Here is a 16,506-nt window from a genome sequence, read left to right as displayed (position 1 = left end):
TAATTTCCCACTTAACACACAGAAGCCATCACTATGAGCTGCTTCCAGAGGGTGTGTCTCTGCATTACAAACTGTGCAGCTGAACCCTGAGCATTCGTTCAGGTCTTCACACTTTCTGCAGACAGAGTGGCTCAGTGTCAACACTGCAGAAGGAAAGGTCAGTGGAGGCAGTGACCGGTGCACAACTATCTAGTGTGATGTGCATATTTCACTTCAGCCTGCCTCCAAACGCTGGCTACCTGTCAGCCGTATGGATGAAAGAGGCCGCTGGGGATCAGATTTCACCCTGCTGTGTCTACTGTGTCACTTGCTGACCATGGAAGTTCCTTTACCCACAAGGGTACACTGCCTCATTGCTATCAGGATAAATGCCACTTGCCTCAGGTGGACTAAAAGCCTGGCAGGGAGAATGACAAGGCAGGGTGAGTATAGAAATCAGTGTCTCAACTGGAGCCACATAGAAGCTTCCTCGGGTTCTCTTTAGATAATCAGCAAAGAGAATACAAAATAGCCAAATTGTCGTTTGATTTTTAACTTGAGAATTTTTTTTCAAAACAGGGTTTCTCTGTGAAACAATCCTGGCTGTCCTGGAATTCACTCTGTAGACTAGGCTGGCCTCGAACTCACAGAGATCTGTCTGCCTCTGCCCCGCTCCCCCCCGCCCCCGCCGCCCTTGGATTAAAGGCATGCACTACCACCACCTGGCAGGGGAAAAAAAATGTTTTTTAAAGCATGGGAAGAGATGGTTTTGGAGGAGAGAGAGTGGACTGAAAGACACCTCACAACACTCATCCTCCTCACTACCAACTTCACCTACCTGGGCCATCTCTTTGACAGTGTGTAAAAAATCAGCAACACCTTGACATAAGAAATGTGGATTAGACAGGAGAGCTGTAGATAATTTCCCCCAAGAATCTACAGCACAAAAGTGACCCATGGAGCTGGCTCCAGTTCCTATAAAATACTCAGGCAAAAACTGATGTCATACATTTCATACGGGGGCAGTGGCCACTAGTGCAGGCCTAATATTTCAGAAAGACTTCTCAGAGCTGGGGAGCCCCAGGCACTGGTCCCCCTGCACTGACAGGTTTCTCAAACCCAGTGTCTACTTATCAGAAGTGCATTTTCAGGTCTGTACCTAATGTTTTTAAAATTTTCTCTAAATCTGAAATTCTCTTACAGGAAAAAAAAATGTTTGCACTCTAGAAGAGACAAGAGGGAACAGCTCATTCAGTGTGCTTTCCACTCAAGCAGGACACAGCTCCATCTCCAGCAAAAACGTGAAGATTCGGGCGACGGTGCTCTCTTACAATCCCAGCACTTGGGGATAGAGACAGGAGGATCTCTGGGGCTTGAAGGCCAGACAGCCTGGCCAAATCAGTGAGCTCCAGGTTCAATGAGGGACTTTATCTCTGAAAATAAATTGGACGACTCCTGAGAAACACCAGGGGTTGACCTCTGGTGTTCACATGTGCATGTGCGCGCACACACACACACAAATCCACAAATACATACACAATAAATAAATGAAAAAATCTAAGAGGAATTAAACTCAACAGTTATTGTCCATCGGGGCAATATGTCAATTTCACAGTAGTATTCAGGAGGTGCACAAACTCTGAAATTATAAGACAAACTCAGGTCCTAGTCTAACACGTACTATGAGACCCATCAAATTATTGTATTATCTAATTTTCCCAACTGAAAAATATCAAAGAATAAAACATTTGACCAGGGAAGAGGAAACAGGCAGTCACACATTATGAGAACAAAACAGAACCTGATAAAGGAAATCCATGTGTGCCAATCAAAAATTGTGCATGTGTGCATCCTTTGATTTCACACCTAGGAATTCAATCTACGGACATAGCCATGAAAATCCACGAGAACTACAAACAACACAGAACAGCTTGTTATCCCAGAAGAATGGGAATGACCTTTCCAGGATGGTCCAAGAAGACAGTGCAACTCTACAGTACACTATGAATGAACACACTCATCTATGGACGCTCAGCTGAATGCAGCCTTCTGGATGCATTCAAAAGGAAGTAGCAAAGGTTCCAGAGCAGCCAAGAAAAGGCCCTGAGAATACTGCTGCACTGCTTAGAGTCAAGGCATTGGCTTTATCATAGCTACAAAATCTAATACTGCCTCACAGGCAGAGCAACGCACTAGTCAAGATCAGGGGAAAGTGCTGTTGAAAGGGGCACTGTTGAAGGATGCGCTCAGAGGCAGCTCTGACTGGGACATCGCAGAGCCATGCGGAAAGACAGCTCTTGAAGGAGTGAATGGTGGGAAAGGATGAATGGGCAGAAACAGCACATGCCAGGACAGGGACACTGCAAAAAGCACAGGACACTAAGTGCTTTAGAAAAAGGTTGATGCTACCAGCTTGATTATGAGTGGATGAGGGTAACTAACTGGGAGTTAACTAACTGAACGCCAGCTGGGAGTCTGCACCCAGATTATGAGCCTTAAAGCAGACTTGAGATTCTACCCAGCACCTTAACAGTGGAAGAGACTGATGGATGCTAGACACACCACACACACACACACACACAAATCAAGCCATGTATGACTGTAGATCACTAATGGGAAAAGAGAAGACGGGAAGCTGTCTGATGCAGAGAGCCTGGTTTCACTCTGCCATCTTTATAGACAAAAGAATGTAATGCTGTATCTATTTTTAGGGCACTATCAATATTCTCGAACTCTGTCTATATCCGTCTGCCAGCTGCCACACAAACTCTCACACTCAGGGTGGCTGAACAACAGAAATCTATTTCGCGGTGTCAGGAAGCTGAGGTATTCAAGATCTGGCTCCTGGTGAGGCCACTCTTTCTGCCCTGAAGACAGACATCTTTCTCATGTGTCAAGGATGGAGGCGATAATGCTGTCTGTGTCGCTTGCCATCAGGGAACTGACCTCATCAGAAACCCCTCTCCACCTCATCTAGACCTTGATTAGCAGAGCCCCCACCTGCTAGTGACATCCATCACACTGGTGTTAGGGATTCGGCCTTAGCATGGGGATAGGCACAAGGTCCAGTCCCCGCCTTTCAATAATGCCTAAAATAGCAAAACAAAAGGAGCAAAACAGAAAAATGTGTCTGTAAGTGAACAACACACTGATTCCTTTATTATCTGACGACATACAAGGGCCAATCTATGATAAATGTCTATGATAAACGTCTATGCTAAGAAGAGTTGGAATCAGATAAATGAGAGTCAGTCTGGCATGGTGGTGCACACCCACTATACCCCCACTCGGGAAGCAGAGACAGGAATAGCAGGAATAAGGCCAGGTTGGCCTACATAATGAGTTAGAGATCAACCTGGGCTCTACAAGACCCTGACTCAAACAAAAAAAGGAAGTTGGTCATAAACCCATGTAACTCTCAGTCACACGATTGCCTTCTCACCACGTCAGAGTGTCTGTGTTCTTTTTGAAAATTATTGTATTTTCATTTTATGTGTATGAACGCTTTGCCTGTGTAGCAATTTGAATGAGAAATGTCTCCATCAACAGTCTTGGGCATTTGAACACGTGGTCCCCAGTTGGTGGCACTGTGTGGGAGCATTGAGGGGAACAGGCTTGCTGGAGGAAGTATGTCATTGAAGGCCGACTTTGAGATCTAAAGTCTTCACATGTGACTTCACGCTTGCAGCTGAGGTAAGGGAGTGAACTCTCAGCCTCCTACTCCAGCCACCATGCCCGCCACTTGCTTCCAGGCTTCCCTACTATAATGGACTCTTAGCCCTCTGGAAACCTAAATCCAAATAAAGGCCTGCTTCTATAGCATTGGTTCTCAACCTGTGAGTCACGACCCCTTTGGGGTTGAAGGACCCTTTCACAGGGATTACCAATCAGATATCCTCCCTATCAGATATTTACATTACGATTCATAACAGTGGCAAAAGTACAGTTATGAAGTAGCAATGAAAATAACTTTATGGTTGGGAGTCAACACAACACAAGGGACTGTATGAAAGGTCGCAGGATTAGGAAGGTTGAGAACCACTGTTCTCTCAATTGCCTTGTTCATGGTGCTCTATCACAGCAATAGAAAAGTACCAAAACTGTCTGCATTGTTAGTCTGTGCATCACGTTTGTGTCCCGTACTAGCAGGGACCAGAAGAGGATTTTGGGTACCCTAGAAGTAGAGTTACAGATGGTTGTGAGCCACCATCTGCATGCTGGGAACTAAATTCCATCCTCTGCAACAGCAGCAAGTGCTCTTAACCACTGAGCCATCTCTTCAGTCCCATGAACACTGTGTTCTCTTTCCAGCATCACTGAATCCCAGGCTGCACACATCAGGAAGAACCCTTCAGAGCCACAAACTTCACAGAAACCTTTGAACCAACAACAAAGGTCACAGAAGGAACTGCAATGAGGAGGTGACCATACTAAGGCTATATTTAAAATGTAGACATTTTACATGCATATTACAAAATAAAATAGCTCTTAAAGAATCTAACTACATCTTTGAGACCAGGATAGTATGTATGCATGTGCCTGTGTGTATATGTATAACCACATTTCTCAAGGACTATAGGAGTTTCGAAATTTTTGTTTAATCTCAGCACTTGGGAGGCAGAGACAGGCAGATCTCTGTGAGTTCAAGGCCAGCCTGGTCACAAAGCTTCACGTCACAAGTTCCATGACAGCCAGGACTGTTATACAGAGAAACCCTGTCTCAAAAAACAAACAAACAAAAAAAAAACCATAATAAAAACTTTATACAAGGATCTAGAGAGAAAAAGTTGGGAAATTCTTCCTGAAAAGGAATACACACAATGGCTCCCAGGGCACAGCGACCTCCCTGTTATTCCCAAACATCTATAGCAGGTGAGCTCAAGCTTGGCAAGCCCATTGTTGGGCTCTATTGGAGGTTCCCTCATGGAGGCTGACCGGTTACAACACTGGCCATTGCTGATTAGCTCAGCCTCTAGCCCCACGCTCCCCAGAGGCTGGGGGTGGGGCTGAGATTCTCCACCCTCATCCTGCCCTGAAGCTCCTGGCAGCCAGCCCCAAGCCTGAAGCCGCCTCTATCCTGTCATCTCACGGTTATGCAATCCTATGGCTCCAGTAATGCCAAGGTCCTTGGATGCTTTGGGTACTGAGACCGAGTATTAGAAGGGAAGATGTTCCTATCCCCTCCATCGCTCTGAACCAAGAATCGAAACAAGAACCAAGTCTGCATTTCTTACTCCGTAGAACTATCACAAGACTATACTTAGGAGGGTGGAGGGCAAAGAAGTAGAGAGTTGGGGGCAAGGGGGTGATCCAAATCCTCCCCTTCCACAATCACACCCTCACATGCTCTCCCTCTCTCTTCCTGCTCCCACTTCCTGCTTCTGTCCCTCTCCTCTCTCCCTCTCCCCCTGTTTCTCTCCCCTCTCCCCTCTCTCCCTCCCCTTCTCTGCTAAAACATTCAAAGTGATGGCCCCTAGGGATCAGAGCTGGGGTGGACAAGGGTAGGGTTGACTGCTATGTTTTTGTTTTAAGCTTTGAAGAACTTTTGACTCTTAAAACTGTGTGCTTGTGTAACTGTGTTTAAAATGGGTATTTAATGTTTAAACAAAAATCTGAGACTTGACCGACAAGACGATAGTACTAAGTGCGCATTCCTAAACTTTAGGGAGCCCAGCCACTTTGAAGACATGTGGAAAGCTGTAAATCCTCTCCCAGGAGAAACACACCCACACGCAAAACATTCGCACAGGAGTTCAGGGCATTCCTAAGTCCACCAAACTCGGAATCGATCTTAAACTTAAAAGTTTGGGGCTCTTTTTACTCTATTTTCTTCTGAAAGAGGTGAGGGTGAGACTCAGGGCATTGTGCACCCTAGACAAACACTCCACTGCTGAGCTACACCCCAACCCAGATTCCAGTTGATTATGGTTCCTCATAAAATTCCTTTCAGAGCAGAGCTGTCCTTTGCTACACAGGGATGGGGGCAGGCAGGGAATTGGACTTAAATGAGAAACCATCACAAAGGGCCATGCTTGGTCTTACACTCACTTGGTGGTCCTCTCGAGTGGCCCCTTGCCCGCCCCTTGCCCAGAGACACGTTGACTCCCCATTAAGGAGACCCAGGCATTATCTACTGGGCTTCCCTTGCGTCTTGAAACAGTGGATGTACCGACCCTTAGAGCGTGACTGACAGCTGAGATGGCTAGGCTGAGTTCATTCCAGAAAGAAGGGGTCCTCCCTCTAACCCTCGGGAAGGCAAGGTCCCAAATTCCCCACCTGGGTGTTTCTTCCACCAACAGAATCTCTCTAAGGACTTCTTGGCAAAACTCTAAGCTCAGCAGGCCACATCGGTGATCCAAAACAAACCCGAGCTGTAGATGGCTGATCTGTCTCTGATACTGTAAACCTCCACAGAAAGTCAGAACAATATGCCTTTGTTTTCGAAACAGGGTTTCTCCCCATGCAACCTGGCCTGAAACTCTCAATGTAGCCCAGGCAGGCCTGGAACATGACATCCTGCTCTGCCTCCAGGGTAAAAGGGTTTGCTACAAAAGCCTGACAGCCTGAGTTTGGTCCTCAGATCCTAGCACGGAAAGGGCAAACCTACTCCTGAATGTTGTCCTCTGGCTTTCATATTCCAGCACGTGTGCACATGCGCACACACACTACACACACACTCATATGTACAAACACAACGGAATCTCTGTGTCCCTGACAATTTGTTTAAAGTGTTGGTGCCTCAGTTTACACGTCTGTGAATGGACAGTAACAAAGTAACCTCACAGGATGCTGCAGTCAGAGGACCAGGTGACTTCAGTGGGCAGAATGACTAACCACCATAAACACCCATGCCCAAACCCTAGAACCTGTGGCTGTCACAATACATAACAAACTGACTCTTCCTGTGTAATCTAGGTGGTCAATCTCAACACATCAGCCTTCAGATCAACATTGGAAGTTTCTCTGGGTAGAAGAACAATATGCATAAGGGATATCACACATCTTTGACAGGAGGCCACAGTCTGATCTGAGGGTCACATGTGGCAAAGGAAGGGAGGAAGGGAGGGAGGGAGGGAGAGAGGGAGGGAGGAAAGAAGGAAGGAAGGAAGGAAGGAAGAAAGGGAGGGAAGGAGGGGAGGGGAGGGAGGGAGGAAGGGAGGAAGGGAGGAAGAGAGAGCTTTTCAGAGGGAATGATGGTCTGACTGATGGGGAAATGGAAACATACACCTATGGCTGTAAGAAACGTTTAATGGCCAATGACACATTGAGCCGGGAAGCAACTCTCTTCTAGAGCTGAGCATCGCTACCCTGACAGTTTGCGCTCGGGAACAGTGTGAGATGGAGTGTGTGTTCGTTGATGCGGTTAACTTTGTGGCCGTCAGAGCAGCAATAGGAAACTAAAAAAGAACATCAGCTGTGAGAGAATTAGAGTAGCCAGCAGTGTGGCGTTCAGTGACTTCCTTAAAGCTAGAGGCAGGGCTGGGGGCTAGGATTTCACGTAATAGCAAAGAACTTGCCTAGCAAGCCCAACCTCCTGGGTTCAGTTTCAGTGACACACACACACGCACGCACGCACGCACACACATATGTGTCATGTGCACACACACACCACAAAAGGCAGGGATGGCCACATTCCACCCAAAACAACAAATCTTGGCCTTCCTTACAGTCACCAATTTCTGGAATTCTGATTTGCCTAGGACACTACAACCTTTAAGTTTCCCAGAATGCACTGCCTTTCCTTTACCCTGCAAGTCCAGCAATACCAGTGTTCCCGGGAAATTGAAGCATCAACCCCCATAGGAAAGAATGGCTGTGCTCAGCTGGAGCACAAGTCTGCTCTCCTGCTGGACTGGGCCTGCTTCTTCCTGTCTGAGTCACTGGTCACAGTGCTGAGCCACAGCACTGTGCCTCCCCACACCACAGAAATTCTGTGTGTCTGTCGATGCCTCATAGGACAGTGCATGCTAGCATTCGCATTTTTGGACAGAAATTCTTTGAAGCCCACTGCTGAGTTTGCGAGCCTCTCTGTTCTCCTGTTAGAACACTAGAGCAACAAAAGTATTCATTAGAAGCTGGTGAAGAAATGTGGACAAGCTGACAGCTGGGACTGGGACACTGTACACCTTCCAAGAAGTCTTGGGGAGAGAATGGCCCAATCAAACCTCGTGTTACAAGAGCTGGACCCAGCCTGACACTTGCTCCTCACTAGTGGGACACTGAGTTGTAACAAGTGGCTGCTTTCCTGGCCTTGGCCTCTGACTGCCTTGACCTTTGCCTTCCCCAGTCTCCATGAAGGTCCCTTAGGAGCCAAAACATCAAGAAAAAAATCAGTCATTAAAAGGAGCAGCTTGTAAACCGGGTGGTGGTGGCACTCGGGAGGCAGAGGCAGGTGGATCTCTGAGTTCAAGACCAGCCTGTTCTACAGAGTGAGTTCCAGGACAGCAAGGGCTACACAGAGAAAACCTGTGTCAAGTAAACAAAAACAAAAAGGAATGTGCTTGTGGCCCTGAACTATTACAGAAACCATCAAAAGTTCAGTCTCTCTCAGTCTCTCTCTCTCTGTCTCTGTCTCTCTCTCTCTCTCTCTCTCTCTCTCTCACACACACACACACACACACTTGTTTTCACATGAACCACATAACCAAACTGCAATTAGAACTTGACGATTTCCCCAAAATGTCTCTCAAATGGTACCCATGATTCAGGATTTAAAACAGTGCTAAGGAAAGTTTCCTGACACCATATCCTGGACACTGCGTGTCTATAGAAAAACAGAGGAACTCGAGCCTTGATGCAGCATTCTCTTATAACTTTGGCAACATAGTATTTTAAAACTTAAAAAAAAATCCTCTATCTTGTAGTTGCAGTGGATCTTCCAAACAATCTCCTTGTTTTTGTTGGTTGGTTGCTTGTTTTTAAGCTATTGCTAAGACCTAATGCGCTTGCACAGATTAAGGAACTGAAGCTGAGAGAACCTGACTTAAAAAGCCTTGTTAGGGCTGAAATATAACTCAGGTCCCCTCCTGAAGAACGACAGAAAGCTATCCTTAATGCCACTGACATCTACATCCTGTCAACACACAGGAAGGTTCTGGGACCAACTGCAATAACAGACACAGGAACCTAATGATGGAAAAGGTAACCCAGGAAACCCTGGGTGGTAGAGACAGCACAGACCTAGACATACAGTCTGAGAAAAGCCACTCCTCCACTGTTATGGATCACAGAGGTATCAAACTCCAGAAAAAGGGGAAGTGACATCATGGTTTAAACCCTCCTGGCAGTCCCAGAACTATCCCAGACACTGTGGGGACAGATGGTCCCTAACCAACATGATGTGTTTGGTGATGGGTGAACACGGGCAAGAGGACCATACTGAGACTGTCCAAATCTAACTCTGCCCCTGTGCAGTCTCTCCACAGAGAGCCCTGTCGCTCCATCTGGACAGAAATCAACGTGGCTACAAACGAAAAGTACTCATCACAGTGAGCCTGAGGGGGCTAGGGTCAAGTTAAATATTTAAAAAGAAAGAAAGAAAACCGCAGAGAAAAATCCAGCGGACTTTAAAGACGCCTTATAAAGTAGACTTCCCCTGCACAGCAAGTCATGTGGAGTACTGAGGAGACAAAAGAGATTCAAGCTGAAAGGGGGATATATCCTGAGTAAATGTTGCAGTGAGGAGCATCACCCGTGGATGGAATTGCCATCATTATTTTCAATCCCTGTCATTATTGAAGTAGCTGAGAGAACTGTGTCCTTTCTATAGACAGACACCAGGCACTACACAGCGAATTCTCACCTCACCACATAGGCACACAAACTAGCATTGAAGGGTTGGTTTCTCCTCCGGAACTTCTCTTCCTAACCCTAAATGTCTGGTGACTCTTTTACATACAAATAAGATCAAATAAGACTTTCAACGTTTAGACAGAGCCCAAGATATCTACTCAGGGAACTCTCAAAGTTCCATTTGCTTCAGAGTCTCCCAGATAAAATCTCAGCTATAAACTGGGACCTGGATATGCACACAGTTGGCAGGCTTCGTGTGACAACAGACCAGCAGATGCTCTTGAAAACAGATCCACACCCAACGACTTCATTAAGGGGGAAATATGATACAATGAGGATGCAAACAAAACACAATTATAAAGGGCTTGCAAAGGGCTGGAGTGATGCCTTGGGGATAAGAGTGGTATGATGACTGAGGGGCAGCTCATGGTCAACAGTGCTGGCTGCTCTTGCAGGGGATTGGTTCCCAGCACCCACATCAGGAGGCTCACATTGGCTTGCAACCCCAGAACCAGGGGATCTGACACCCTCTTCTGACCTCTGACACCATTCCAGCGTGTGCACACACATACACACATATAGAGGGAGGTGTAAATCTTCAAAAAGGTCAAAAATTTAATTTTAATTTTTAAAAAAGTATGCAAGACAACACCTAAAAGTGCAAGCTCCCATCACAGACACCCAACATTTAAAAAAAAATTGTTACTTAATGTTTATGGGTGTTTTGCCTCCATGTGTGTGTGCACCACATGTACGCAGTGCCCATGGAGGCCAGAGACAGTGTTGGATACCCTAGATCTAGACCGTATGGGTGTAAGAACTCAAACCTAGATCCTTTGCAAAGCAGCCAGTACCCCTGACTCTGAGCCTTCCCTTGGCCCTTGAGCAGCCTTTGTTTAAAAAAACAAAAAACTGAGAAGCAAGGAAGTAACTTGTTCTTTAGACTACATTTTTCAAATATCTTCTGTATTTATACCTTTGCCACAGGCCAACTTCCCTCTGCTATATTTGGTTAGAAGAATGAAGGGTTTAAGGGCCAAGAATGTTCTTTAAAATTGTCTAGTTTAAGACCCTCAAAGGTGAGAAGGCTAAAACACAGAGAAGAAACTACCCAGGAACAGACAGTTAATCAACTTCAGGGCCAAAATTAGACTCAATAAACTCTGTTCAAGTACTCTACACCATAAAACACCCCAGTCAGGCAGGAAAAAAAAAATTAAATGGCTTTGGAGAGTCAAGGCTTTGTAGCTTTAAAACAACATGAAAATACCTGGATTTGTGGTGTAGACAAAGGACCTCTCATTTACCCTACCTCCTGCCTGCTCCGGGCTCAGAATGGGTCTGTGTCTATCACAGCATTTTTCAAGCTATGTCAGGTAACCACGTTTGGCCCAAACTCACAATGTCCCTTTAATTCACAGGGTAGGTCCTGAAGGACACAACTAATTCAGGAGGTCTCTGGGAGAAAGTACTGAGAGACAAAGGTTGGCAAGAGCTAAGCACCCAGAGGTGAGCTGCTGGAAGGCCAGAGACTAAGTGTGGATTTATAACGAGGCCACGATGGCTAGAAGCTTGGTTTTCTTTGCATCCCTGCTATTAGACATGGGCTATCTTTTAGAACAAATTGCATGTTGCTTATTGAAACTCCTTGCTCCAACTGCCGCCTGCCCTCTCCTCTCCTCTTCTCTCCTCCCCTCCCCTCCCCTCCCCTCCCCTTCCCTCCCCTCCCCTCCCCTCCTCTCCTCTCCTCTCCTCTCCTCTCCTCTCCAGAAAACCACTATCCTGATTTCAACACACACACACACACCACCACCACCACCACCACCACCACCACCACCACCACCATCATCATCATCATCCCTGAGATATGACAAGTGAATTTTAAAAGGATCCATCGGTAACCAATGAATGGCTTCCACTTCAGTTAGTAACTGAGGAGAGCCCAGCCCGAGGGGCAGCATCATCAGGTCCCCTCCCTAGACCTCACCCCAGGGCTGCCTTCATAAATCTGATCTCCAACTGTAACTGCTTTGGCTTGGTTCCCTGGGTGTGGATTTTCTTGATTCAAATGCACTCTGCAGCCCGCCAAGTTCTTGGGAGAGTTTCCTCCACTTGCCAGGCGCTGGCTGGGAGCTACAAAGTCAACTCTGGCTTTCCAGATTTTTTTTTTTTTCCAACGGAAGAAATCAAGAAACAGAGGGCAAAAAAGGCTTCCGTCCCTCCAATCAGCACGGCTCCTGGGTAAGAAACTCCATGGCTGAACTGCAGCTCCCAGCACAGTGACAGCCCCATGCTCCCCAGGGACCAGCAGGGTGAAGGGCACAGATCGGATCGTGGGCAGGCTACTTTGGGAGCACGCGCAGCGTGTTCCTTCCTCCCTCCCTTCCTCACCCCCCTCCCCACGGCGCTTCAGCTCACTGGGCAAGGACAATACCAATACATTGAAGAACGGGTGGCAGTGGTCCTCTTCAGGCCAACTGCGCCCAGCACGCACAAGGCTTGGCTCACATCACCGAAACACCAGTGTCCAATGTGCACCCAAAGCGGGGGCTGGGACTGGCAAAGCCTGGGTTGACAAGCCATGGGACACAGGAAAGACCCACACACACTAGCGGGGGGGACCAGAATCCCACGCGTGCATGTCCACGCTGTCACCCTCAGTAACACACGAACTCAGTAGTATCAATACAGGACAGAAACAGCCTTTCCACCCGCGAGCTTCCCCACACACAAAGTCCACGCAGTTACCTCCGGAGCCACCCACCACATAGGGGACTAGGAAGGAAAGGCCTCACACAAGGGTTCCTCCCAAGTCCCTCTCAGTGACAGTCAACCAGTTACAGATAAGAGGAAGGGCCAAAAGAGCCCACTCGTAGGGTGACCAGGACCTGGAGGCGCAGAGCCCTGGTGCCACCCGGCAGCGAGACAATACCAGGGCGCACGGACTCGCGAATGCTCGGGTCCATCTGCGCTGGTCCCTTCGGGGTCCCCGTCCCTCCAAAGCACAAGGCGGCAGCCACAATCCCTGCAGCGCTTCGGTCTGACCCGCTTCGGTCGACTGCCGAGCCAGGGACCACAGTCCAGTCTAGCGACTGCCCCAGAAAGTCCAAAGACGTGGTCTGCCCTTTGGCTATCCGATGCCAGGATCTATGCCCAATCCCTGGAAAACCACTCCTGCCCGCCAACTCTCTCCAACCTTGTCTGAGAATCTTGCAGAGCCTCGGGGACCCTACCTAGCCTTGGGGACTCACACAGTGACCCTACTTAGCCCCGGAGACCCTATCTAGTCCTCTATAGGGACCCTGCTCTCTCCGGGGAGACTCTGCCCTGTCAGGAGTCCATTGTCAGCCCTGTCTAGCACCCTGAAGAACCTCGGGGACCCTACCCTGCCCGGTCCTATCTGGAGACCCTGCCCGGCCTGGATACCCTGCCTGAAGACCTTGCCGGGGGACATCGTGGGACACCTGGACCCTTTTGGGTTCAAAGCCGCCGCCGCCTCACCTCAGGATCTAGTGGCTCGTGCACTCAGGGCGTCCGAGAGGAGCGCAGCCCGCGGAGAGACAGCTGCCTCAACAATGGAGCCCGGGGCGGGGCCCTGCGCTGCTCAGTGCTCGCCTCCCTTTCAGGGCCCGGCGCAGAGACAGCCGGTGTTGAGCTGTGGCCGGAGGACTCTGCGCAAGCGCGACAGGCCCCGCCCTTCACCAGAGTCCCGCCCCCCATAGCCTCAGGAACCGCCCTCTAGCCAATGGAGAGGGAGCTACGCAGAGGGGGCGGGGCCTGGAGGAACAAAGAGAGGTTGGGCGGGGCCGCGGGTCGGGGCCAGCGTCCGGGACCCTTCGCTGACCTGATTTAGCCGCTGGGCTCAGCGCCCACGTGGACTCGACTCAGCTGCGTCCAGTGCTCATCCCAAACCTAGAATTCTGGTTTCTAAAGCTGAGAGCCAGAGACCGACCTGTTTGGCAGAAAAGGAAACAGGCTCAAGGAGCAAGATCTCTTGTCATCCGTATTTCGATCCTCAAAAGTCTTGTCCGTCTTCTAATCACTCAGCAAACATTTACAAGCGTGTCTGTATCATTAAGAGCGGAAGGAAAGTGAATTTGGGTCCTCCCTTTAGGAGTTGTGCCAAGCAGGTCCGTTTCTCTGCCGCACTTTAAGAGCCCAATGTTAGTCTCGTCCCTTTCCTTCAGAGCTTTGGGTTTTGCAATCTCTCGCCAGGCATGACCCCTCCCCACCTATCATCCCCATTTATCCACGTCTTTCAAAATCCGCGCACGCCTTAGAGGATTCTTCTGGAAAGTATCCCTACAGCATCTCGGGTTCCCTTCTATCTCACCACCTGCCTCTCCTCCCCTCCAGGATTTCCCCTCTGCCCCACAGGGCAGGGCTACCAGGGCTGGAGCCAGCATCCTTCTCCCGGTATAAATACACTGACCAGGAACCTCTTCTACACACATAGTCACTGCAGGATCCAATCCAGCCAGCGGTGACCTCCACTAGATACCAGTTGAACTGCACAAAATTCACAAACTCCTTACTACCAAAACAGCTTCCACAGACAGTTCAGTCTGGCACACCTTGGGGAGCCGCCTCTCAGCACACGAGAGTCCAGACAGAGCCTCATACTCCGCCAATCAACAGGTGATCTGCTTGCCCAGGCACTGTGGCCTCTTGATCCAGCCCATTCTGAGAGAAGAGAAATTATCCTCAGGCATGGGTTTGATTAGTGTGATGGTAGGTGCTAATTGTCAACTTTTTGTGACAACCTATGAAGGGTTATTTCATCTCTGGGTGTACCTGTACAGAGAAATTCCCTAGATTCGGTTGAGGTGGGAAGACCGGCACTAAATGTGGGTAGCACCACTCACTGGGCCTGGTCACCGTTTGTATAAAGGAGCTGTCTGAGCTCAGGTATGATGTGACCAGATGCCTCCGGAAAAATAGCTAAGACACTTGGGGACAGCCTCCTGCAATAAGGGCCTGGACTGGGACAGAGCAGCAAAGTACATCATGCCCAAGACTGGGGGCAGCTATGTTTGGGAAAACAGAGGGGGTGGATAAAGGGAGTCAAAGAAGAGAGGGGGAGGGGACAAAGGGGTTAGAGAGGGCAGAGTGAGAAAGACTACAGTTGAGGTGGCTGTGACGGTCTAGAACGTTTTAAGAGCGGAAATTTCTACAGCCAGCCAACCCACTCTGTGTTACTCTATCATCCTGGCATCAAGAGGTGTCCTGTCCTCCAGTAGCTTCAGTCTGCCTTGTGTGAGCAGACAGGAATTCAGGGAGGGTTGAGGGGTGGCTGGTTCAGGCTGGAGTCAGGAAAGGGCTGGCTGCAAAGGAGTCCTCCAGAATGTCACACACTCTTCTGTCTGGAGTTCAAGCAGTGCAAACCAAGTTTTAGAACTAGTTTATCTAAGGTGACAGGTGGGGTTGACATCTGTATGGATTTCTGGCCGTCTTACTCCACAGCAATAAGATGGAGATGTGGACAGTGCCTCAGGCTCCAGACAAAAGTGCAGATATTTCCTTCGAGAGTGTATCACAGCTCATACAAAATGCCTTTACTTACTTCTTTTTGAGCCCTCTGCACTGACTCTAGTCTGTGCTGTACTGAGGCATTAATCTTTGTCCTGGCTCTGGGATCAGGTCACCTCTTTCTCCTTCATGCTTGGGCTTCCTCCTTCGCAACCGAGCAAGGGACAAGAAGGCCCCTTCCATGCATGTGCCTTGGCTTCTCTGAGGATCACTATGCCTTCTGTTAAACTCTCCATCCTTCCTCTGTTAAACTCTCCATCCTTCCTCTGTTAAGCTCTCCATCCTTCCTCTGTTAAGCTCTCCATCCTTCCTCTGTTAAACTCTCCATCCTTCCTCTGTTAAGCTCTCCATCCTTTCTCTGTTAAGCTCTCCATCCTTCCTCTGTTAAGCTCTCCATCCTTCCTCTGTTAAACTCTCCATCCTTCCTCTGTTAAACTCTCCATCCTTCCAAACACACATTTGGCCAAGGTTGACCTGGCATTAGTGGGTGAGCTATGTATGCTTCTTGACCAATACCCAGACCCTTGTACTAACTAGTAGTTTACTTATGGCTGTTCCACCACCACCCATCCCTAACGACGGCCACCACGTGCACCTGTCTGTGTTGCTGACTTTGATCCTGTGTGGAAGGTAGACAAGAGGGCCAGGAACAGCGGTGATAGAGGTGTGAGCTGAGCCACCGTGGCCAGCTTAGTTTCTTGAAGATAGCTTTGTCAGTTCTGATTCTTTTCAGATTCCAATGCAAATTGTCATTCTCTAATTACATTTCACATGACACCACCCCAAATCCAACAGGACTCCTGAGAACGATAGCAAAGTCATGGCATCATGCTCCAGTGTTCCAGGGAACAATGCAACAAATGGCTGTTTGTCTAATTCAAGCAATATGTGTGTGCTGTGTTCATTTATACAATTCCTTTTTTTTTAGAGTTTAAGGATTCCTCCAGGGGCTAGAGGGATGGCTCAGTGGTTAAGAATGCTTACTGTTCTAACAAAGGATCAGAGTTCAGAGTTCAATTGTGGTATTTTACAAACACCTGTAACTCCATCTGGGTGCTTCTCAACCTTTCTAATGCTACGACCCTTTAATACAGTTCCTCATATTGTGAGACCCCCAACCATAAAGTTATTTCATTTTTACTTTGTAACTGTAATTTTGCTACTGTTGTGGATCTTAATGTAAATATCCAAAACTCAGGATTTCTG

General features: G+C 48.3%; 1 protein-coding gene across 2 annotated transcripts in view; it reads right to left on the bottom strand.

Moving 5' to 3' along the window:
- The window catches only part of LOC121459744 (actin filament-associated protein 1), a 116,260-nt gene extending 102,859 nt beyond the window's left edge, over positions 1 to 13,401 (bottom strand). For both annotated transcript variants that reach the window (XM_041669726.1, XM_041669727.1), the window contains exon 1: positions 13,273 to 13,401. The gene's annotated coding sequence lies outside the window, so the exon portion shown is untranslated. The remainder of the gene's footprint in view (positions 1 to 13,272) is intronic.
- Between the last annotated feature and the right edge of the window lie 3,105 nt (positions 13,402 to 16,506).

The sequence above is a fragment of the Microtus oregoni genome, unplaced genomic scaffold (assembly GCF_018167655.1).
Source record: "Microtus oregoni isolate MIOR12 unplaced genomic scaffold, Mior012 000019F_ref0000042, whole genome shotgun sequence".
NCBI lineage: Eukaryota > Metazoa > Chordata > Mammalia > Rodentia > Cricetidae > Microtus > Microtus oregoni.
Note: the sequence above shows the minus strand (reverse complement) of the source record. Positions and strands in the feature narration are given on the sequence as shown.